Source organism: Typopeltis vanoorti, chromosome 12 (genome assembly GCF_054136105.1).
Source record: "Typopeltis vanoorti isolate ZY-2024b chromosome 12, IOZ_Tvanoo_1.0, whole genome shotgun sequence".
Taxonomy (NCBI): Eukaryota; Metazoa; Arthropoda; class Arachnida; order Uropygi; family Thelyphonidae; genus Typopeltis; species Typopeltis vanoorti.
In genome coordinates this window covers 104909590-104929535 of record NC_143560.1, presented here as the reverse complement: position 1 = coordinate 104929535, position 19946 = coordinate 104909590, and the positions used below count along the sequence as shown (strand labels likewise).

General features: G+C 35.2%; 1 non-coding gene and 1 pseudogene across 1 annotated transcript; one reads left to right on the top strand and one right to left on the bottom strand.

Annotated features, from left to right (window-relative positions):
• Positions 1-12490: 12490 nt before the first annotated feature.
• On the bottom strand, positions 12491-12676 carry LOC150101104 (U2 spliceosomal RNA). Its single transcript, XR_016549214.1, has one exon. It is a non-coding gene; the product is annotated as a U2 spliceosomal RNA (small nuclear RNA).
• Positions 12644-12815, top strand: LOC150101103 (U2 spliceosomal RNA; annotated as a pseudogene).
• Positions 12816-19946: the final 7131 nt, after the last annotated feature.

Sequence of the window (19946 nt, the reverse complement as noted above, 5' to 3'; positions counted from 1 at the left end):
GCATAACAGCACGCATTCGCACTGCAAAAGCATCTGTAATTATAGTCGCAGGTATGGAAGACGATAATGCAATTCCTATCTTATCTACGAATCCTAGGCTGTAAACTAAGAGCCTGAATAAATAAATAACGAAGTTACTTAAAAAAGTTATAAGATTTCGTCCCATTTCTCTATACATTACACACCACATGCCAACGCAAAGTGCACTGAGATATGGTTTGCGGTTTCTTTTAATAATTTTTCTTTTAATTTATGGATGTGCAGTTATTGTGTTCCTTAGACTTAAGTAATTGATCTCTAATCTTCATTTCTTTAACCAAATCTTTTCATAAGTCGTTAGATAGACATAAGATCATGGCTAATTTTGACATTTAATACTCATGTTAATATTGGTGTCCAACGCCGATTACACAGGGCTGTATGGCTTATAGTGGGAGAGGGGGGGGGGGTAAAAGTTTATCGCTATTAAGTACTCCAGGTGTGTTCATGCCCAAAGTGACAGGTACTGCGTTTTTAACTCTCACGTACAAACTTTAATAGTCCGTAGACTTTTTATTTGTATATCTATTCAAATAAATCTTTACTATGATATGTGTGTGTGTGTATATATACCATAGTATCTAGTATGTTTGCGATAGAACAACATTCTAGAGTAAAAACAACAGGTGAAGTGAGTATATAAGTGATTGGAAGACATCGCTAGGAGGCGCAATCTGAGTATTTCTTTCTGTTTGATTAATGAAACAGTATTGACAGCGATTCCGTTACGACAGTTATATGAAACTGAAAGTGGTATTTTGCAATGAAAGCGCGGCAAAATGCGTAAGATAGTCGGCATTTGTAAAAAAAAAAATCTTATCTAACATTCTCTCATAATGGAAAATAGTTTTAGTAATCACTTTAGAAATTTTAAGTATAGTAAGTGTCGTTTGAATGTAAACTCTCTTCAACGAGTTTCGATTTGTATGCTTGTGATATGACAGTTTCCGAAGAGATGTGCGAAATGTCTTGTGAGATTCGCAAATATCTCTTCCATTCAGCCAAATTACCGAATATCATACACCAATGGTGGGGTGCTAATTAATTACCACTATATCTACTACGAGATGCAACTAGCTTCTGAACCAAAATGTGAACTTAGTTTTCGAAGTTCAGTTTTACAATTTTTTTACGGAATGTATGAAAAAAATTGATTTTTTTTTATTTAAAAAAAAAAGTATGTACTGGTTATAAAGGTGCTTCCATAGTGAACTTGGCAGTAAATGGAGGATTCACTCTTTGACTGGAAAAGACCTGAATTCGATTTCTCGCGTCATGACAAGAATCTAATTCTTATATGGGATTTTACAAATTAAGGTAAGTTAGCTGGTTTCCTCCCACAAAATAGGGCTATAAAACATGCATTTAACAAATATAAATATGGTGTAGTAGATGATAATAATACGCCAGTACAGCCAACGCGATTGGAAACCTGAACAGGTTGACAGTGCGCATGATTGATTATACATTTCAACAAGATTTCATAATGTGACTGAAAATGAACATTAATTCTGAAATGCTTATGTTGCATCATATCGGAGTTCAGAAGACAAAAGCTATGACCATTTCTCATACATTTTTCTAAAAAAAATAATGATTTCTTACTAAATGCTGGCAGAAGTGTACAGAACATGTATTGGTAGTAACGAAAGATAAAAGTACAGTAGAAGTGTGACATAAGCAAGTGGCTGCTTGAAGTCGGGGTCAGATGAATGACATTTTCCATTACGGCAATTTATTTTTCTGTGAATTTCGAAGATCGAAAAGGGATACTATGGCAGCTGAGTGAATTCACCAGACATGTTGTGTGAGCTGCTTTCAGCAACATCACAACTCAATCCATACCAAAAAAGATAAAATAAACCTGTTATTCTATTCTGGTTGTAATTTGGGAAATAAAGATAAAATTTGGGGACAATATGATGCTGTATAATGTGCTTTATGAGCATGATGAAATAAATGAGAGGAAGATTGTACCATTTCATTAATCTAGCTAGCCACTTCAACTACTGTTTTTCGCTTATAAACGTTTGAGGAGTTTTCGAGGAAAAACAGAATAGAAAGTAGGGTATCCAAGCAGTGAAGCTTGCACAGATATCCAACTCCTGGTTGCTTTACTGGTAGGTAGCTACTGTTTCTGATTATGAAGAAAAAAAACGAGAAGTGAGTGTAAAGATCCTTCAATTATAGAACTATATTTCATAGAATAGTCAAGAACCAATACTTAATTGAGCAAAATGAGATGAATGACCCAGAAGTGATCTGATCCTATCAAAGCAACGAACATAACCTTTGAGACCCACACTGCAAGAATTTATTAGCCAAAAGTAAAAGTATGAGAACATAACTTATTCAGATAGAGGTGAGAAACTGTCAGTTTTTTGTTATATACAGGATTTCCTTAGTATATGTTTAGCTACACACCAAGAGGTGTAATACTACAAAAAAGAAAAAAGAAAGAACGGTATATACTGCATTGTATGCAGCAAAGAAAAATATGACTATAATAATTTGTTATGAAAGTTGACTTTGTATGTTGATAATATGGCAGTATACAGAAATGTGCGCCCGTGACAAGAAGTGTCTTGGTATTTCGCTATTTAAAAAGCACGGTAGAAAGGACGTGTTTTGGGCCAATAGCATACAACTTTTCTAATCCCCACAATAAGCTTTTATTCTAAGAGAAACTTCAAATGAGATCCAATATAAATTTCGTAGTTCCATGAGATTATTAAGACCTACTTATCTTTTTTCTTTCCTGTATGTATTACTGGCATGATTTTGGCTTTCATTAGTGTGCATTTTTAGTGAAATGGTAACACGACATCAAATTCGTCGGTTCTCTTCAGATACCAGGCAGAAATAACTCGGAAACTATAATTCGTGCCAAAGGGTCTATAATTCTTACGTTCCCTATTTTTTGGATATTGGAGATCGACATCATTATTGCAGCTATTCGAAATTCGTGTTGCCTTCGAAGGGAACGAAAATATAATTTAGGTCGATGAAACTTTCACGAATCCATTGAAAATGAAATTACATCAGTCATGATAGTTTTCTTAACCGATGACCCGCCAATTCGTTGCAAAGGTGGAGTAAAGCCTTTATTTATTGGTGAAAAGCTAGCTTGTTAACTTGGTTTTTAAATATGAATATTTTAAATAAAAAAGAATAAATCCTCTAAGGCCAAAATTCTCCAAAGGGGGCTCTATTTGAGCACTTTTTGGCTCTTTAGCACTCTTCTAGGAAATCTAGGATCAGTTAGTCCATCCTATGCGGTCAGTGAAAGCTGATCCCATAATTATCGATGGTTTTAGACGAATTGGGATGAGGACGTGATACTACAGTGTAGAATCACGTCCGCTCATCCCAGAATATTACAATATTACAGAATATTGTAATAGGGTGTAGAATCTATACCCTAACGCTCCTATAGTCACATGTAATATTGAGAGTTACAGGAGCGTTTTTACAGAGATAGGTAAAGCTAGAGTGACAAACCGTCCTGGTTTCTGATACATTGTTTGCATTAGTTAATATTTGGATTTGAAAATAGTAGTTTTTAAGATGCTAGTTATGTTTTCCTTTTTTTCAGCCAGAGTAATTTCGCGCAAATAAAACCCTCTACCCCCGTATGAGACTGGCTAACTCACCTTTCGTCGAAAGAGGCCAGATAAAGGTATTCCTCACGTCATAGACGAGGAATGGAACCCAGGTCCAGTCTATAGACGAAGACCAAAGGGCTTCGTCTATAGACTGAGCCTTACGGAGGTTCTGATGTAAGCAAACAATAGCAGTATACAAAAGGAATGGTTATTGAACAATGCGTGAACTTCGAGAGCAATTGCGTGTCATATTTGGAAGCATGGAGAAAGCAGTTCGTTAGCTGAAACACTTTGAATGGGTTACATTAAATACTATTTGCAGAGAGAACCAATGCAGCAAGAGAGGGTATTTTCAATAATCAACAACTTGTCGACTGCTGAAATCACAGGTGAACCTCGAAACTACTTCAAAAACTATGATAATTACAAAACGTAATTTCTGTGAAGATTTCAAGAGGGTAATCAAAAATGAAAAATTTTTGAGAAATTTTTGTGTAAAAAATAAATATTATTTTTAAATATTGAGGAGTATCTCAAATAGTAATAAATAATTATTTTATATCTTCTATAATTATCTAACTTTTTTGTGATATAATTATAAAATGCAATATTTTTCACATGATTATTTTTTCGTTGCTAGAAAAATTTAATGTCCGGATTGGGCGTGAAGAAAAAAATGGTCACACTAGGTAAAGTTAGTTTCTGAAAGGAGAAAACACTCCTATTTGTGTGCGCCAAGCATCTCTAAAGCCTAGAAAAGGCCTTTTAACTTTTTTAAATGATTAAAAACACAGTCAATGTTAACATTTTTGTAAACGTTTTCACAGAATTTCAAAAGTAACTTTAAAGATGACAGCCAATTATACCTAATCAAAAGTTTACTAAATCATTATCGCTTGGGGGGGGGGGGATGAAAACTATGTGCATACCTCTTTAGACGCCAATGGATCTAACCAATTCGTAGATTTCTCCCTTTAGTAGTGTACAGAGATTTCATTAATAATTTTCTATCAATAACCATAATGGTCTTATTTATTGACCCATCTTAAGATTCGTACAAAACGAATTCAACATGATATTAAATAGGAATGCAACTCGGAAAATATTCGGTCGAAATAAGTAATGCAATAACTTACATCACTGACCAAGATAGATCTAATGAAAAATAAACAAGAAAACTATAAAAGTGCAGCAGGCGCACAATAAAGAAAATGTTAATTTGTATAAAAATGTTAATTTGTATTGTATAAGAACTCTGTCCTTATACAATAGATAAATTTCAGATAGTATGTTTCTTATTCTGTTTTTTTTTTTTAAAGCAGTACTTTCATAACTCAATGTCGTCATAGGATTTAAGAATCTATTCAAAACAGAACAGTTTTCTTTTTCTATATTTCAATTATTGTAATCTTAAAAGATGAATTGCCTTGTGCCTTCTTTTACTATGGTGACAAAATTTTACTTGGTATTTCACTTTCTTGATGAGATTGTATTTCTTACAAAACCACCTTTATTTTCTTTCTTTCATGCATTCTATACAGCCAGCGGTATCCAGGTTGCCTTCATTGAAATTTCTCATTGCGCATGCACTCGAAGACATTTATGTGTATTCATCAGAATTATTATGCAACTACTGGAAAGTATCACACAAGTACTATGGTCACCCGACCGTGAGGCGGGCCGGTGACACTTCCCAAGGTCAAGGTGAAAGTTTCGCCGACACTATGCCACCTGGCTGCAGTCCACAGGGAGGAAAACCACTCGCTATTAATGATGATGGCGCAACATTTCCGCTACGTCGCCAGCTGTGTGACGGACAGCAGAGCAGGTGACGGCTATAACCTAATTAGTACACACAATGGCCTGCAGGGAAAAAAAAAGTGCTGGAATTGGTTTGGTTTGCCACTGTCAGTTGTCTGGATTCCAGGAACTGTTTTTAACATAAAAAAATGAACTGCTGATCAATCTGAAATACAGTTAAGCAGAAATATTCACAGGAAATCTGCCGGCTTCTTTCAGTGAATTAACTTGATTACTAAGTAGCACTCATCATTGACCTAACCTAACAGCACAGATTTCAGAGTATTTCTTCTTCATTTGGCAGCAGACATATGATACCACGACATTACTATCTGCGCCACCTTCCCCTTAATGTGTTAAGCTCAATGGCCTCTCACGGGAAAATAAATTGGCTCCATGGAAAGCTAATTAATGTTATTGAAAGGGCGATTAATCCGTCTTCATAGTCTGAAAATGTGGATAGGATTATATCTATCAGTTACGTGTATTCTAAAACTTTATTATTTTTATTTCCAAAAAGTCAGGCTTTTAGTCCACTCTGCGAACAAACAGTCAGAGAACACAGCACATTTTTCCAGAAACTCGGATTCTCAAATCTACTTTGGCTAGTACATGCAGTTAAAAGACAAACATTCCTCTTTAGATTTAGTTTCCACTAAGTCAAGTAATCATACTTATCTAATGACACAAAACTGTTTTTATCATTTTTACAGCAGATATTTCAACTTCGCATTTAAATATATAAATAGTTCAGACAGAACTGATTTCTCACAAAAAATAACTATTTAATCAATCTTACTTTTCACAATATGGATTTCTATCTCTTCTCGATATAACTAATGATTTTTATTTTTATTTTTGTTATATATATTAAACTGTTTTCTACTAAGCGACGGAGCTGAAACATTTTGAATGGATTACATTAATTCATTTAATGATACATTTAATCCAGTCTTATTTCATGACTGAAATAAGACTGGATATACAAGCGCTGAGATTCTCAATGGAGAATACCGTACTGTAAGAATCCCTGGAGCTTCTTATTAAACAAATCTTACTCCAGTGACTGGCTGGAAATGAAACTTTTTGAAAGCCCGTTAAAAAGAACAGACGATATTGAAGTTCCAGTGCCCTCATCTGTAAACCCGCGAGTTCCAATCCCGTCTAGAGAGAAAAACACTTTTATAGAGGACCGCCGAGAGGGGGTGACATCTGAGATGTTTGTCACGGGCCCCGACTTGTCACATAACTGTGTTTATAATGCATGGTTTTAATTCTCGTAATAATACAAGAATGATAAAGGATAATGGCATATCGAGAATGATACTGTATTTTATTTTAGACAGACGGCTACGCGCTTTAGCTCGCCGTTAGTGTCCGGAAGACACTGATTCTCTCGGCGCGGATCGCTGTAGTTATAGCTGTGATGACGTCAATAGGCGTTCGTGCAAGGTTGTTGCAGTCGGCTGCGCTATTGCTATCAACAGAACATGACCTGGCAATGAAAATTGATTACGACGAGGTGATTAAAGATTTCGCTAACCATAAAGTGAGGAAGTGGATGAGGCAATAAAAATTTAAAAATTCTCTTTTTATTTAATTTTTGTATGGTATGTAATATTTTGAATTTATTGTACACTTTTTTAAATAAATGATTAATGTTTTATGACTTTTTTATTAAACAAACATGATGCACTTTTTTAAGTGGGGCCTGGACCACAGACTTGTCACAGGCCCAAAAATTTCTCTCGGCGGCCCTGCTTTTATAAGTTGTTTTTCAAGCTAAGGTGAATTAGTGGGTCTCATGCATTAATCCAGTTTAGCTTGAAAAACATAGTATAGGGAGGAAACAAACATAAGTTTGTTTCCTTCTCCCTCGCCAAACAAACAAACTGACTGATCCATTCGATGAAACTCCTGGTTGATTTGTGCAGCAAAAAGCTTCTCTCTCATAGAGATGGACAGTTTCTGGGAAAGTTTCCATGATTTCTTATTCTTACTGGATGTATGCACTGTTTCTTTAAAATCTGGCAGTATGGCTTTCTCATAATCAAAAAAGAGTAAACATATCTTTACCAACAGATAATTGAATCCGGAGTTTGTGTCACAGAAGTCCCATACTAGAATTGTCGAGTCGGGTTCATAGTTGTGAACACCTCAGTTTTTCACCTGCTATTTCAATATTTGATTCGAGTAACAATGGCCAGTTTCGTTAATTTCCACCCAATGGTTATCTATCACCAAATGGAGTTTCTCCATAGTTAAAGCATGAATTCATGTTGCCAAGACTGTCATGTGATAAATCTTTTTGTGGACAAACATATATATATAAGTGAGTCACGTACTAAGGAATCATGTGGATGACTTAAATTTAGAAGCAGTTACTTTAGCGAAGTTATTTTTTATTGTCAGTATAATCGCTGCTGCTGCTATTATGGTTTAGGACCACAACTTCCAAACGTAGTCAACTAACTGTTTTCCTTATTTTTTATCTCTCGTCTACAAATGATATTTTCATTTTATCTACATCCTGCTTAAGAAAGGTAAATTTTATTTTATTTTCCTAACTTCTCACTGAAAACAATACTTTATACTATGGCACCATGTAAGATGAAAAAAAGGAGCAATGTTATATTAAAATCAATATTCCCTTTAATTTTTGCCGTGCCATGTACACATTAAAAACATTTTGTGCGCAAGTTTCCAGTCTCAGATTCAATGTGTGCGTTAATATAATATTTCTCATATTAATGTTGTCCTTTTTTCGTCTAGCCGGTAAAACTGCGAGCACTAAATTAATTCGCTTAAATCTGTGTAGCTACAAAAAATATCCATCACGTTTGCACGAGTTCAAATGACTACCACTATACAAATATCTCTGCAGCTTGCTGATATAAGCGTCAGGTTAAAAGTAACTAATTAGAGTCTATTAAGTCAGAATGGTTTAGAATAACATTACAGTGGAGACACCGGAGAAATTACTAAATAAAATAAGTGACAACTATGATATACACACAATTCGTTTTTAGAGTACGTTCAAAAATAGACAAACTAGAAATTCTGAAAGCAAAAAATTTATGTGCGCAGTTACTAGTGGTATGCGCTCCGTTTTTGACTTGCGTGCACACTGCTTAGAGGGAACATTGATCGAAACCATTTCTGGAGACTAAAAACAAAAGGAATTTTTCAAGCCATTTCAGGCTTTCAGTAAAATTAAGGCGATAGTTTCAGATCAGATGATAAAATTTATTTACGACATAAATACATTCACAAACGTCCATCTGCATGGAGGCATTCTAACCCATAGCATTGATAGAAGAGCGGATATGCTATCAGCTCGGCCAACTAAGCCGCGAATGCCATATCATTTATTTTATTTTGTTTTTACATAAGGTAAGTAAAACAGCCAATGAATAAACTATCGAAATCTGTTAAATTACAGAACGCCTTCCATTTGGATCAAATTGTGTGGAAATTATCCGAGGACAGAAATAACGTAATAAACAATTACCGTATATGCCAAATTTGGATGAAAATATTTGACCTATGCGACCTGCAGATATATCTGCAAAGGTAGTGTTTTTCAAACTGCAGGTCGCGACCCGCGAAATCAGTTTAGCGGGTAGCGACCAACATTTTTTAAAAGGAAATATAACAGAAAATATCAGAGTGTATATCACAGAATTCGTACTTTAGCATATCGCGCCGGGCGATATCACATTTTGCGTTTTCCTTCAAGAGGGAACTCGCCTGTCGGTATATTATGTCCGTTCCGCGTTGAGTGAGCGCATTTTTACCGTTTTAAATATGTATGTCATTTTAATTTTAAAATTGGTATTGTCTTAATGATAATGTATATGGGAAGATAATGATAATGTCTGTGGAAGGAAAGTTGTTTACCATTACGTCGTTTATCATATAGTCGGATCGTTTCCATTCCAAATGCCTCCAATTTACACTAAATGTCACTGCATATAGCACGTTGGCTCTAATTGTGTACTGTATTTAGTACACTACAGCTACTGGTATTTCTTCTACAGTATTTGCAGTCTGTTAGGGAAGGGATATTTATCACTATAGAGCAGTGGTCGCCAAAGTGGTCGATACAACATTGTTAGGGGTCGATAGAAAAATATAAGACATCATTGTACAGGTAATATTTAAATCGGTTAAATTGGATTACCTCCATCCTGAATGACAACGCAATTAAGAGTGAATCGTGGGAACAGTGACATGAATAGGATATGAATAACTATTTTCATGACCTGTAAGATGGAGCAAGGTCATGAAAATAGTTAGAGGCCAATCAAGGTAGGCTAAAATGACGTATTTACCAATAAATGGATGTCGGTGGTTCCCGCCCGGCCGGCGTGGCGGGAGCGAGATTGCAACAGGTACGCGGGTTGCTTATTTACTTATTCTTACACATATTCAATTCCAATCTCATTTTTGTGCGCCGACATGCAAGTGAGCGTTAATGTTCTAAAATTCATCAATATACGTATTATAATTCAATCGTTATTCATTTACGAACTAAACTTCTCTATGTTGAAGAGTTGAGCAGGGCTGGTAGTTTTGTACTCCTATAGAAATACGTGAGTAGGTATATTATTTAGACATTACTTTTGCTTAGTGACTTCAATTTTAATTATTTTGTTACAACCCCAGTAACCACAATGGCAGCTTCAGATTCTAAAAAGAAATGCAGACAATATTCGTTAAAATATTTGAAACTTGGGTTTATTGCTTCATTAAGAAACGAAACGAGGCCTATGGGTCTTCTTTGTGGAAAAAACTTTTATTAACGATGCAATGAAACCAGCAAAAATGAAAGATCATCTTCAAAGACTCCTCCATCCCGATAAGAAAGATAAAGATCTTGACTTTTTTAAAGAACTGAAAGAGAAAAACACATATCAACCAACTATAAAATCATTTATGAAAGCATCTGCAGAAGCTGACAATAAACAAGAATTAACAGCTTCCTACAATATTTCTTTTAATATAGCAAAAAAAGGAAAACCATATACAATTGCAGAGGACATTGTTATACCCGCAATCAAAGAAGTAATTGAAACCATAATGAAAAAAGTTTCTGGCCCTGTTTTAAAATGCTTTCCATTGAGTGCGAATACCATGAAAAGACGTATTGATGAAATGGCTGAAGACGTACAAAAAACTGTAGTATCAGAACTCAAAAATAGTAAGTTCTCATCCAACTTGCTGAATCTACATTCGACAGTTCTTCTATTCTTATGGTTTATGTAAGATATTATAGTAAAACCAAACATCAAATTATTGACGAATTTTTATTTTCAAAATTTATTGAAAGTGATGGAACGGGGTTGACAATTTTTCAGTGATTGGAGGAATATTTCAATAAGTATGATATTCCATTTACTAATATAACAGCAGTAGCCACAGATGGCGCACCTGCAATGGTGGGCCGTTATCGAGGTTTCGCTGCCTTTCTGAAAGAAAAAGTTCAAAGTGTACGTACTATTCACTGTGTGTTGCACTGAAACTATTTGGTGGCAAATGGTTTCGGCCAAACTTCGTGAAAAAAAATGAAGTATCAAACCAATTACTCTTGCATACTGAAGTAAGATGGTTGTCTAGAGGTGCAAGTCTACAAAGATTTGTTGAGTTGTTCGACTCAACCCTAGAGTTTCTTACAGATGTTAATTTGTTATTGAGTGATGAACTGAAGAGAAATAAGAATCATATTTTCTACTTGGCGGACTCATTTTCAAAATTTAATGACGTACAAACCCGTCTACAAGGTAAAGATGTCACGATTATTCAAGCTCGGATGATATTCTTTTAGGCTTCCAAGCTAAATTAACCTTATTTAAATCATCATTGTTATGAAAAGATTTTCAGTACTTTTCGAATCTACCACAATTGGAAGTAAAAGATGAAGACTTAGAAATATACACAGAACATCTTCAAAATTTGAGCGATGATTTTAAATTGCGCTTTGAAGATTTTGAAAACATGCCCATTCCAGATTGGGTTATCACGCCATTTTCTGCAGATATTGAAAATATCGAATGTAACTTACAAGATGAACTTATTGAATTGTCAGTTGATCTTGAAGCTAAGACGCTTTTTAAAAATAGGACTTTAAGTTACTTTTGGACGAATATAAATGTTGTAGAAAAATATCCAAAACTTTCTTAAGTGGTACTTCCCTTTTTGCTTGTATTTCCAAGCTCGTACATGGTTGAAGCTGGTTTCAGCCATGTTAATTCCATTTTAACAAAACAAAGAAATAAGCTAGATATAGAATTCCATGGCGATTTAAGGCTGAAACTTACTAATTTTGAACCCAACATTGCTAATCTTATCAAGAGTCACGAAGCACCCCTTCACATTGACAACGTTAGTAAATTGTATACTAAGTTAATAAAAGTCTTATTTTCATTTTCTGCAGATTATATATATATATATATATATATATATATATATAAGGAAGAATGTATTATTGTTATTTTGTTATCTAAATTAAATTTTATATATTATTTATCTCTCCTATCAAATATGTAATGTTAAGAAGGACGTCAAAAACAAAAACTTATCCCTTTGACGTTAAGCCAATATAATATATACTATATTATACATACAATAAACACTGTAACTATAAAATATACAATCTAAAAACTCACATAAGCGTCTTTTTTGCTTGTCCTTGAAGGGGTCGACAGTCAAAGAAGTTTGGCGACCCCTGCTATACAGAGACATTTTCATTCGTCTTCCAAACGAATAATAGGCTTAGTGAGCAAAGCTGTTTATTCTTATGAATAAAAATGAATCCTTCAATGTTTTACGGCAAACAGACCAATGGAATTAAAGAAAATGTAACATAATTTCTGTTTTGGTGCTCCTTTTGAGTGTTTTTTGGTAAGTTGTATTTAAATGTCAATAAAATTTCCGTTTGTTAATAACTTGGTTACATTTTGTTTTTACCTTCTTATAAGTTGTAGTAAAGACAAGTACTTTTTGTGAAACTTTTGTTTTATTTATATGTTTTTCATTTCTCCACGATGGAGAGAGCCGACTCTAGAGACAGTGCAACCAGGACAACTCGTTTTAAGACGCAGTACGATACACACACACACTTCGCCGCCTTTCAAAAATCGGTTAATATCTTGGGCTTGTACCAGATATTAAACTGATAAGAACTTATACTACATTTTTTTATTTTTCAGCCTTTTGGCCAAGATAAGAGTATAGAATAGAATCAGCTTAATATCTGATACAGGCCACATATTAAACTAAATTTTGGAAGGCGGCAAGTGCTTGGAGCTTGCTCCATCTCTGTTGTGAGTTGTCTGGTATTACTTCTCGGCCTTTATATATATATATATATATATATATATGTGTGTGTGTGTTAAAGATACTAAGCTATTTTAAACTTGGTTTTACTCCATTTCCTAAGAAAACAAACAAGTCAAGTTTGCGCCTGCAAATGTTGCAAGTCTAGCTGACCCTACACGTAGTGCAGGACCAAGGCAACTCATGGTAAAAAGTAGAATAAGCTCTGATCACGAATCTTAATATTTACCCTTAATGCAAAGCACATCTCTTGGAGGAGATGTATGATGCTTTGTATTAAAGGCAAGGGGCTACTAGTTCCATCGGAAATACCGACTTCGTCAGGTGAATACAGTGCCAGGGAGTAAACATCATCTTAAAAATATATTGTACTTTAGACAAACACAGAGTTTAGAACAAGTAGTAGTTGTGTTTGAAATTGAGTCCGAGCGTTAGTTCTGGCGTGAAGCACTTTGCGTGCGAATGATATCACGATTATGTGTGTGTGTGTGTGTGTGTGTGTGTGTGTGTGTGTGTGTGTGTGTATATGTATGTGTGTGTATATGTGTGTGTATATGTGTGTGTGTGTGTGTGTGTGTGTGTGTGTGTATATATATATATATATATATATATATATACACACACACACACATACAAGTATATATAATAATATTGTGCGTGTGGTTGCGTACTTGCTAGGTCGACAATGTAAAACATATTTTTTATTGTAGATCGCAGTCAGAAAAAATTTGAAAAACTATCAAGGGGAAAGAGTCTCCAAGCCCTCGGCATTTAACTCCGATTAGGCTGAATTTCTCAGGAAGCTTTCGGCAACTAAGTTCAAAATTTGGCCAGTATCGGTGTAATCTGGCGTCTCTGCGAATAAAAAAATAATAATAATAAATGAAAAAAGATAAAAAAAAAAAATTAAACTTCGAATGGACGGATTTCGCTGTTTCAAAGCACTCTATTTTATTAAATAGAGTACTTGAAATTAAATTCAATGAAATTAATTATTAAATGGTTATTAAAAGCCTGAAATTCGGCAAGCTACGCCCTGTTGAATACTTCTTTCTGCCTACTAAAAATGACAGACCTATAATTTCAACTTAGAACTGGATTTACAGTAGGTCAAATTTCTATCCAAAGGATCCTGTATTAAGAGCAGCGTCTCGTACTGTACTTGGTTGCTTTGGCATCAATTCCAACCTATGACGTCATTTGCGTGTGTTCTCTCCGGAAAATACACGAAATTAACGTATTTAATCTGTTTTTAGGGAGAAAAAAACTTAAGACCGACTAACTCATCTTCAGTTGAAAAGTCCTTAAAAAATTCATCGCATCTTAGAATGGCTTGGCTTAAGAGTTACTAACATGATTCTTGATGAAATGCGTTGGAAAGCGTGGAAAACCTCGTAAATTAGTGATTTCTCCTGTAACTTCAGATATCTGAACAAAAACTTCAAGGGCAGCATTTCCACTTGATAGTGAAGAATAGGAAACGGTGCGTGAGTTTTAACCAGTGGTGACCGTGTCATTGTATCCAATAAGGTTTCTCTAATCTGCTTCGTGTGGGTTTTAACGAAGCGCTTTATGTTAATCCTATGCAAGTTATCAAATTCTCATAATGTGGAACATTCTTCTTACATTTGGTTCCCTTAAAAAATTACTGTAAGATGAAGAGAGCATTATCGAATGACGAATCTCGTAAATACTTTGAGATTTTAAAATAAAGCGAACGCTGTATTCACTCTGTCAATCCGGTTGGAAAAGTCAGAATCGGCCGATAAAAGGCCTGGCAAAGTTGAACTTTGAAATTACCATTTTAAACAACTAAGGCCATGAGGCCAGAGGATATCATAAAAATAGAGAATGATTTTGTATATTTATTTAAAAGAATTTAACATAATATTTCGCGTTCTTTCGCTTTCCATTGGCTGATAGCATCGTCAGGAGTTTAAAAAAAAATACAAGATCGGAAAAAAAAAAAACTAACAGCCTTCAGTAAAAATAAATCTTACAAGATTTCCCGAATACTTGTAAGATTTATTAAATAAAAGATAGAAATATTCAGAATCAAATCGCATAAAATAATTGTTAAGAACGGCACACAGAAGAAAGCGAGCGAATATCCTATATCTTTCCTATCTTGTAAGGTTGTGTGACTTGACATTACTGTCCACAAAATACGAAGTATGTGAAAAACTTCAATATGACAACATAACGAGCGATTGTGCTGAAATGAAGGGAAGAAAAATAAACTTTATGGAATTAAATATATATTAAATTATGTATACCTGTATTTTCTTGTTCAGACATTGCCGGTCCATCAACAGAACACCCTGGCATGCGCAGTAATAATTAAATTCAGCCGTCTGATATTTTGCGGACTTTCAGTCATAAAAATAACAGCCTTACGCATATTTTTCGATTTCGTCAAGGAAGGAGGAAAGAACATTTTATTTCAGTTTGTTAGCTTAACTTTTAAATACGCCTTGCTAATGTTAGATGGGCCTGCTTGTAACAGCTGATATTATGAACAGCGGCAGTTAGAAGTTTTCCGGATCTTGTATGTTTTCTCTAATTGTTTTCCGGAAGCCCTGTCCATCAGTGGACGGCGAAACATGTCCAAATATTATGTCAAATTCTTCTAAACAAATCTACGATTTCATCCCGCATTTATTTGTATAACTTATTAGGCTTCATAGTTGTTTTTTTTATTTTTTAATAAAATAAAAACAATGCATCATGTCTTAAACTATATGTGTTCTTCGGCCCGATCTGCCTGTTTCGTGGGATGAAAAACTCTTTCGCCTCCGTATACGAGACTAGCTAAGTCACTTTCAGTTGAAAAGTTCTTATCAAGGTCCTTTGCATCCTAGATTGGTTTACCAGGTTTTTCCAATCAATAAACATCGTCGATACCGACCGAGCTACAGCGGATTTCCTAGTCAGTGACCAGAATCCATTCTGGAAGTCGTTCTTCTGCAGACCTAACGTTATCAAAGTATTCACATGGCTATGCAGCTATCTCGAAATAAAACGTATGCTATGATGCAAGACGTAAATACAAGAATCAGAGCAAATGCAAGTCCTACTTTCCTTCTAAGATCGCATTTTTTATATAAACTGACTGCAACTAACACCACATGGACTACGTTGCAATGATTATTTCACTTCCCCCTCCGCATTCTTCTAGAATATTGCATATCAGTAACAAATCAGTCATAAGTTCACTCACAAGAGATCTACGCTTATTGTATTGAGAATAGTAGTGGAAATGGGTGTAAGAAGAATGGTTCGAGTTAATGCACACCAGTGACTTACCAGCATAAGTTGTATTATTTATCAGTTAGTTTATGATGTTGCAGCACAATTAAAACATCCGAATTCACTTGTGGATAACGTCTTAAAACAGATGGTGAAATGAAATTCAAAAACTTTCAAGGGAAGACCACAAATGATAGAAAGTAACAGAAGAGCGCTGAAAACGACAGTGCCTTCATAATGTCACGCAGTGGCGCACTCAGAGAGGGATCCAAGGGCCCTGGCCCCTCCCCAAAGAAAAAGGGAAAAAAAACACTAGAAAATTTTTCAAAAATCTTTTCCTAATTAAGATTTTTTTTTTTTTATATTTATTTATGTTGTCGTGTCTTCTATTTCTATACTAATTAAATTAGCGATCATTTGCAGATGCTCAGTCATAGGTCGCATGCGATACGTAGTGTGTATTCTCAAATCGTCTACTCAACTCGCCCCCCCCCCCCAGATTAAATCCTGAGTGTGCTACTGATGTCACGCATCAACGGATTCTAAACTGCTGGTTAGAATATCATACTGATTTCCCGTAATTTCAGTTTTCATTTTCATAGGGAAGGTGTTTCATAAACCAAAAAACATTTCTTTGTCAATGCTCTGTTTCGATTTATGTAGTAGAGAATTCTCCATAACTGGATAGAAGAATGGTTGTAAATCTGTGGAATGAGGTGAATAATAAAGTGTTCAAATCGGACAGATACAGATACTTCCAGATAAACGTTATTCACCGAATTTATTCAGTGAATGCGTAGTTCCATAAGTGATGGTGGTACGTGAACAAAGTTATTGCACTGAACCTCTTGTTAAAATGTTCGGAAAGTTAAATGCAAGTTACATTAGGCGCAGTTTTGTGAAAATGAAAGAACTATGTAACGTGATCAAGGGAAATCTTAAAACCTATAGAGCAAATGGGAGAAGAACTTGGTTCAGAGCGAGATAAACGTTTACTTCATTATGGTAAATGATGAACCGTCTTAATTACCGGTCTCCGTTTATCCTCATTTATTTCAGCAGTCTCTAGCTTGCTGTACAAATTCAAACCATCAACTACCTGCGTATACATCTTTGCAAGTGTTTGATTCACACTAGTAAACACGCGCATCAACACCACCACAAAATTCTTTGTTACTTCTATTAAAACAGACAAGACGGTTTGAAACGTAGAAGCAAATTGGACACACACAAACGCATAAAAGAGACAGATAACATACAGAAATTAAAATTTTAGTTCTAATTTCCATCACACAGTTCATACGTTTACGAGATTTTTTTTTCGTATGAAACTGAAGTATTAATTCTAAAACTCAAGACACCATATATGATAATTTTCACGTGTTGCAGAAGTTTATTACACGAGTTCGTTCACAACGACGTTCTTGGGGAAAAGGAGAAAAATTGCAGGTTTCGAAGTGATGTGATATTAGGAAGGTGATCTAAAACTATGTTATGCAGCTGAATCTCTGTCTCAGCATTCAAAAGAATTCCACATTCCCTTCACAATGCGAACATGAATCTGAGAGTAACAATAATCAGTATAATCTAATCTTTGAAGGAGTTCAGTCTTTCGCGTTTTTAAATTCAATGAAATTAGTATAATCTAATGGACATTGTTTTTCTTAGATAATTATTACGTAAGACCTCCCAGGAGTCCGAGCACTTTGTGTATGTTCAGTGAATGCTCTTCCGCGATGGGGAAAGCACTCCATTGCACACAACCCACCATTTACACTACTTAATTCTCCATCTACACAAGATGCCATTGTCCACACAGCGCCACAATCCATCAAATATACACTATGCTTCTACTGCCACTAATAGTATATTTTGTTTGTAAATTCATGTGCGCTACGGCTGATGTGCCTATATGCAGGATGAAAAATCCGAGATCTCGAGAAAAAACTCTGATACTCCATATGAGATCGGTTAACTCAACTGAAAGAGCCCATATAAAGATTCTTCTCGTCACAACGAGAATCTTTCCAATTAAAGAATGCAATGTCCCATCCTTTTTTAAATTGCATTACAGAGTTGAGATTTAGTTGAACATAATTTGTCATGAATTGTTAAGTATATTATTTCAAATCTGCATCTATGAAGTCCTATTTTCATAAAGAAGAGCTTTCCGAATGTGAACTGATCATAGCTTACTTGAAATTTGAAAGCATTCTCACTATGAGGCAGCACATGCTAATAAAAGACAATGATCACAAGATATCGTCTTCACTTATTTATAAAGTACTGTATACAATAAGGCAGCCGTGCTGCATGGCCGAGTGTTTAGTGTATCCGGTTTTCAGCCAACAGGCAGCGGATTCAATTCCAGTCTTGATCATCGATTATTACTAATTAATACACTGAGATATCTATGAAGACTGTGGACTCATTGAGGGGGGGGGATCTTAACATTTCACCAAGCGTTAACCAACATTTGAAAATATCTGTCATACTTATTAACTAACAAAGCACCCACAACATATATGTAACCCATTCCACCCATTGATTACTCTCTAAGGAAAAAATTTAGTCCTAACACCCTTGCTAATCACATTTTTTCTCAGTTTCCAGGAATAAGCCTAGGTTCACCCCCGGACTAGAATGTACCAATAAATTTCCTCTATATCAATCCTATAAAAACTTTTAAATAACTGGCGTCTATAGTATTTCTGTAACAAATCTTCAACCTATCCTCATAAAGAAGTATTGCATTCCTTAAGTTTATCACCATCTTAGTCAGTCACTTATTGCTGAATCCTCTCCATCAATTAAGAAACCTAAGTGATCAGATCTGTGATTATAGTGCCTATGTGACTATCTGGTCATTTAGGCACTATAAAGAGGTATAAAAACCTCCTTATCTCTGCTCACCAGGATGCTCTTCATTAACCAGATAATCCTGAGCTATTTTAGTGACATTCTCAATATGCCATCTGAACTTCAACACCCTATCCACTAACACCCAGAATGGTAACTTGGCCACCCAGATGATCAAGTTAATGCATGCCTTTATACTTTGCCACATTAAACCGATAGCCATTTTCCTTTGTCCAATATCGCCAGTCTCTTTAAGTCATCCAACAACATCTCTATATCTTTATTAATTATTGCTGTACTCAATTTTGCATCATCGGCAGACCACTGAATACTTCCCCTGAGATCATTGCCTATATCATTAATATATATTAAAAAAAAAATTCAATAGCAGAGGCCCGAATAGAAAGCCGTGAACCACCTCGCTACTCGTAGGTCTTTTCCTGCACTCTACTCCTGAATAAACCACTATTAGCCACTCTCTTATGCACACCGGTTTCATATCCCTTCCCATTTGCTGCAATTTATGTAGTAAAATTCCATGAAGAATTTTGTCATCATGTAGTCAAAACCTTTATCCAAATCAGCTGTCGCTTTATTATAAAAAAGTAAGTTACTGAAGCATGGCCCACCCTTCACAAACTATGCTATCCCACTACATACAGTGGTAGCCTGTTTCTATCCATCCATTCCAAAATTTTAACAAACTTTACCAATACCTTGATCACCAGTTTTGATAGGCCTATAAAATTTCCTACCAAAATCTTAGGACCTCCTATACATATTGGAACTTTTTTCCATCTTTCCAATCTCTTGGGTCCCATCCTGAGCTGAAACTTAAATTAAACAATCTTCTCTCTTGTAACACGCGAGCTGATATACCATAATTTCCATACCTCTATTAAAGGTCTGTAATATTCCATGCTAGCCTCTGCAGCTCAGTAGGTATAGACGAAGCCCTTTGATCGGAAAGACCTGGGTTCAATTCCTGTCCACGACGTGAGGAACCTTTATCTGGTCTTTTTCGACTAAAGGTGAATTAGCTGGTCTCATACGAAG